Below are 6,656 nucleotides of genomic sequence, written 5' to 3' on the forward strand. Positions count from 1 at the left end.
AGGCCAAGGGGAAGTAAGTCTTACTTATTATTATAGCTGTTTTTGGGGGAAATAAGTATTAAAAAATGGTATTACTGGTATTAACATGTGTTTTGCAGTGTTCATTTCATTCCAGAAAATCACATTTTCATTGCACTACACATGGTTTCATTTCAATCACTGTAATCAAGTATGACTGCGTAAGCGAAATTATATTTATTTCTGGAAGTTCGGACAGTTCCGTTTTATTCGCTTTTTCTACATAACCCCAACTGAAAGACCATGGGGTATATTTATCAAAGAGTGAAGTTAGAGATCACTCAAGAAGAGTAATTATCAATGGGTGAAAGTGAAAGGTCATCCTTTGATAAATACGCCTTTCAAAATCCCATAGTAATGAATGGGGTGGAATTTCACTCCAGAGGACTGTAACTTCACTCTTTGATAAATATACCCCCATGTGTCAAAAAGAGGGGTATAATTCTCCAGTTTACCCTTAGAGGGCATATGAGGCCCTTGTCATCTTTTTCTGGCTATAAAATGCATTGGTGGGGCTGCATTATACTAAGCAATGAGACTCTGAAAACTAGAATGTACTAATTAGAGCTGACACTGCCATATTGTATGTGTCTGTTAGCTGCAGTTCTGTAAGCTCATTGCATTGGTATCTATTAACACTGCCTTAATATGACCGATTCCATTGACTATAAATAAAAATAAATAAATGCACTGTATATAAGTACCGTAGAATATAGTGGTGCATTTTAATCGTGTGTTACTTAATATAGTCGTGCATTTTAATTGTGTGTTACTTATAACAGTACCTGTATATGAACAAGGTCTGACCAAAACTTGCAAAATCCAATTCCTTATAAACCGTGTTTATAAATAAAGTAACAATGTGCAACCCAGAACGGCCATGGAGGGCCCCTGTAGTTCAGTGTAATTTCCCTTTTAGTTAAAATAAAAGGTAGAAAAATCTGACACTTTCCCTTTAATCAATAATAATATAATAATATGCCATGTCCTATAAATTCTTGGTCATTTTGCTTTGATGTCGATACTAATGTGTTGTATTTCTCTCCATTATTCCAATAACACTGGTGTGACTGACAAAGATATCCATTTGTGTGTGTAGCTGAATCATGCACAGTATCTATTAAACTACTCACGTTGTTATAAAAAAGCTGTTTTGAGTGTTTTATTTATTATTGTTAGATCCCTTTATTGTGACATGTTCATTTCATCTTGATCGCGGCTAAACTCGTACTTTGTTGCAGAGAGCTGTCTGGGTTGAGGCACTTCATTGTGCACAGAGGATGTTATCCACAGAACAAACAAGTTTTCTATGCACAGCAGTTTGCAAAGTGCAACAAAAAGCCACAATCATCTATAATTTTTCACAATGCCTTCTGTCAATATATACACACACATATATATATATATATATATATATATATATATACATATATATATATATATATATATATATATATATGGGCACAAGCACTTCAAATTTGCAGTAAAAGCAATATAAAAACAGAATTAGATGCTGCAGCTAAAATGCACAATGGTCCCCACACATCACTTTTTTTTTTCATTGAGATGTCTATTGATGATATGCTTAAAGTGGACCAGTCACCCAGACACAAAAAGCTGTGTTATAAATGTCCTTTTCAAATTATTTTTTTTTTATTAAAGCATTTAAAATTTTCAGCTGTCAATCATATATTGCCTGGGCCGTACATGCATAACAGAGGAGCACAGGGGCTCCATGTCAGTCTCTGCATCTTCTGGATCCTTTTCTTTCTTTTCGTTAATTTACGGAGCTTTCTGGCTCCAACTGTGCATGAGCCATATATGGAAGTGTTGGCGCTCACGTAACGAAGATGCAGAGGCTGGTGAACATGTCACCCCTGTGCTCCGCTGCGCTGTTCTGCATTTGTGGGTCAGTATTCCTAGAGGGGACACACATTCTGGTGTGGCACTGTGTGAGGGGAGGCAGGGCCAGCGGGGACTTTTGGCTGTCGGGGGGTTTAGTTCTCCTTTAATTCCGAGGATGGACAATACTGGGGCTTGTAGAGTGTCAAGCCACAAGAAGTCCAGCGGTTGCTATATAACTGGTTGCTTTGAAAATACAAAACTGTACACATACACAAACATGGTTACAAGAGACTTATGGTCTCCATCCTTTGCACAGGCTAGGCTTAAAAGGCCATACTATAAAGGTGTCTAAGATGTACTACATATGAAAATGGTGTAGAAAGTGGTGTAAAGAAAAGTGAAAAATGCCAGACAGAAGAACTGGCATAGGGCAGGACATGTATCATTTATTCATCTTAATCATGGGAAAACATAGATTGCAGACTATGAATAATGAATTATCATATTGTGTAACTCAGAGGAAGCAGACCTTGTAGCTGCAGGTGGCCCAAATTAAAAGCAATTTCAACAAATATTTGTAAAACAGATCAACCTCTAAATATGTTGGGGGTTTTAACGAATGTACTGTGGGGCCCAGTAACATCGTAACGCAGCGCCCCTGTCTAATAACCCCTCTGGCAAAATGACTTCCCATTAATACATTGATCACACGGAGCAACATAGCTGCCAGTTAGGGCTAAACTACACCAGAGATTTTGTAGGTGGGTTTGGATCGACAGTTCGTATCCAACAAGTTGGATATAGTTGTATAGGTAGGGTTTCCACCTTTGTAAAAAAAAAATTACCTGCCAGCGGGGGGCGGAAACTAAAGGGGCGGGCCGCAAAAGGGGCGTGGCCACACCGCGCAAGGGCAAGATGAGGAAGAAAAGGTAAGTTTCCATCTGAGGGCAAGGCCTTTTTTTAAGGGTATTACAAATTACCAGCAGCTACATTGAAATTTGTAATACCGGCCCTGGCAGGTGTTTTACCTTCTAGGCCGGTAAAATACTGGCCGGGTGGCAACCCTATGTATAGGTCAAATTATAATAGCAAGCAATATAGAAATAGAACAGAAAAATCGAATGAGCAAATGAAATGGAAGTTTTGCCATCCGGTACAACACACCTCCCAGAAGGGAACACTGCATTCTGAATCTTAAAGGAGAATTCAACCGTTTTTGTTTTTTAAAAAAAAACCCTATACCCAACCCCACATAGACCCCCCCCCTCCTCCCCCCCCCATCAAAGTTGCCCCCCGAAGAAATGCCCATGACTTTATACTTACCCCTCGGTGCAGTCAGGCATTGGAGTTCCACTCAGCCATTTTCTGGGTCCAGGGTCGGACTGGGGGGCCCGGGGCCCACCGGGACTGCTTTCCAGGGCCCCACTCCGGACCCCCTGGCCCCCTTCTGCGATCCTGCGCATGTGCGCATAGGAGTCACACGGCATGCACGGAGCTGCACATCGGTGTGCTGCGCCGCAAATTGGTTTTTTTTACAGGTCCAGGAGATCGGGAGAGTGGGGTCTGGCCCGGCAGTGGCCGAAGAGGGCCGGGGCCCACTGGGTTTTTTCCAGTTCGACCCTGTCTGGGTCTTCAGTAAGCTGAGTGGGAGACTGGTGAAGCGGCGCATGTGCAGTTGGAGCAATTTGCCGGTTTGCAACAACTGCTCATGCGCCGAAACTCACGAAAATGACCGAAGCGCCAGAAGAAGACACAAAGACCCCAAAGATGGCTGTGTGGAACTCCAATGCCTGACTCTGTGCCGAGGGCTAATTATAAAGTTAGGGGCATTTCCCCAGGGGGCAGCTATGCTGGGGGGGGGAGGGAGGTTTTTTTTTTTTTTTTTAAACGATTGAATTCTCTTTTAAGATCAAATCTGATAATACTTTTCGCTGTCACTGAAATACATGATTTAGTAGCATCATATAAAATGTAATGCTGCTGCGTAGTGTGGCATGACACGATTTTATGGGTGTAATAAAGTCTGATCCAAACAATCTGATCAAAATCACCCGTGTAATTCAGCCGTAAGGCTAATGGCACACACAGTTGTTTATCTGTTGCAACAGTAGAGGAAACAATGATTTGGCCCCATATATATGTGTCGTGGAGTCGTTTTCAAACTAAAACACTCGCATACATTTTTGGGTGGAAATCCACAGTGTGCACAGTGGTAAGATAATTCCAGCTCTGTCAGTGTGCACATATAAGGGGGCAGATCTGGGTTTTCTCCACCAGAGGAGGAGAAGGCGGCACTGTGGTTATTTAGCCTAAGGATATTTACAGCTCTTTTAGGAAAGATGTGTAACAGTGCTACAGGGACTATATTTTAAAGGGTATGTTCACCTTTAGTATGATGTAGCTTTTAGTATGATGTAGACCAGTGATCCCCAACAAGTAGCTCGTGAGCAACATGTTGCTCTCCAACCCCTTGGATGCTGCTCCCAGTGGCCTCAAAGCAGGTGCTTATTTTTGAATTCCTGGCTTGGAGGCAAGTTTTGGTTGTATAAAAACCAGGTGCACTGCCAAACAGAGCCTCAATGTAGGTTGACAATCCACATAGGGGCTACCAAATGGCCAATCACAGCACTTATTTGTCAGCCAAAGAACATTTCTCATGTTTGTGTTGCTCCCCAACTCCTTTTTCTTCTGAATGTTGCTCACGGTTCAAAACGTTGGGGATCCCTGATGTAGACAGTGATATTCTGAGACAATTTGCAATTTTATTTTTTCATTTATGATTTTGAGTTATTTAGCTTTTTATTCAGCAGCTCTCCAGTTTGCGATTCCAGCAGTCTGGTTGCCAGGGTCCAAATTATCCTAGCAACCATGCATTGATTTGAAAAGGAGACTGAGATATGGATAGGAGAAGCCTGAATAGAAAGATGAGTCATAAAAAGTAGCAATAACAATACATTTTGAACCTTACAAAGCATTTGTTTTGTAGATGGGGTCAGTGAACCCCATGTGAACGCTGGAAAGAGTCAGAAGAAGAAGGCAAATAATTAGAAAACTATATAAAAGAAAAAATGAAGGCCATTTGAAAAGTTGCTTAGAATTAGCCATCCTATAAAATACTGAAAGTTAACTTAAAGGGATACTGCCATGCCATTAACATCAGTTAATAGTACTGCTCCAGCAGAATTCTGCATTGAAATTATTTTCTCAAAAGAGCATACAGATTTTTTTATATTTAATTTTGAAATCTGACATGGGGCTAGACATATTGTCAGTTCCCCAGCTGCCCCCAGTCATGTGACCTGTGTTCTTCAGTCATTTCAGTCACTCTTTACTGCTGTACTGCAAGTTGGAGTGATGTTATTTGCAGTGTAAACAGTGCAATTTAGAAAATAAAAAATACATCATAAAAATAATGACAGAATCCCTTTAAGGGTGAACCACCCCTTTAACTTTACTGTTACATGTAAGGAACCTTCTACCATGTTGTCTTTTAGTAGTACCAGGCCTTCATAAAGTCAGGCAAATTACTAACTTTATGGCTCGAAACGTTAATGGTATCTTATTTAAAAAAAAGAAGGTAATTTCAACGTAATTTCAAATCGAGTTTTTCTCCAAAAAAAACTCAAATGTCATGAAGGCTATTAAGTCTGCCATGAAGTCGGCAGGTTTTAGGTGGCGACCTAATGAATTTGAGTTACTTTCAAGGTAGGGGGATGATAAATCTTGGATTCGAATTCTGAATTCTAATTCAAGTTGGTGGTTTTTAGGGTCAGGGCAAACAGGTAGATTCGGGGAGATTAGTTGCCCAGCGACAAATCTCCTCTTCTTCAGGGCGATTTATCTCTCCAAATCTGCCTGTGTGCCCTGACCCTTAAACTCCAAATTGACAAAAAAACCTCAAATATTCAAATTTACCATTCAATAGTAAATCTGCGCCTAAATTTATTGAGCACTTTGATTTTTTTATATTTGAATTTCTGTAAGGCAAGACACATATGCATTAATGTTAATACAAGTTTAGCATCCCATAAGCAATCATTTTTAAATACAAACAGCACTGAATGTTTAAATCTGTGTTCCATGTGCTTGTCCAGGGCATAAATTACCATTTTTCAGCAATGAGATCACATATCCTATGAGTTCCAAGCAACAGCGTTACTGAGGTTTGTGGAATTCCAGAGCCATTTGTGTGATATTTTACAGTGCAGCAGAATGTGTTAGTTTAAACAGATTCACAGGATACCTGCGTCAGCACAGACACAGACTAAAGGCTTTTTCCTGCAAGAGTTCACAAAGCAAATGGAATTTAAGCCAAGAACTACAAGCAAACATTTGGCCCGGGGCAAGTATGAGCAGTAAAGACACAGCTCTGCCAAATCATGAATTGCCACAGTTTTTAAAAATCACAGATACTTTGATAAATGTGCCAATTTGTAATGAAAGTCAGGAAATTTTAGTAAGTGTGATAATACGCAAATGGCTGGGAATCCCTCAGGAATAGTTGCTTTGAATTTGGATTAATCGGCCTGAATATTTGCAGTTCTCTTCTTTTGCTAAATAACAAATCCAACTGTTCTCTGAGCTATAATTTACCAAATAATTTTTTAATTAATTATTTTAAAAATTGAAATTATTCGGACCTCCATTGACTTTAATGCATGTGGACCAAATAGTCGCGCGTATAAAAATTGCCGTTGGCGTCAAAATTTACGCCCGGCAAAATTATTTAGATGCCCGTTGACTTCAATGTGTTTTGCGAATTTTTCACCTTTTTGCAGTCAATTCGCAAATTT

The sequence above is a fragment of the Xenopus laevis genome, chromosome 9_10L (genome assembly GCF_017654675.1).
Source record: "Xenopus laevis strain J_2021 chromosome 9_10L, Xenopus_laevis_v10.1, whole genome shotgun sequence".
Taxonomy (NCBI): Eukaryota; Metazoa; Chordata; class Amphibia; order Anura; family Pipidae; genus Xenopus; species Xenopus laevis.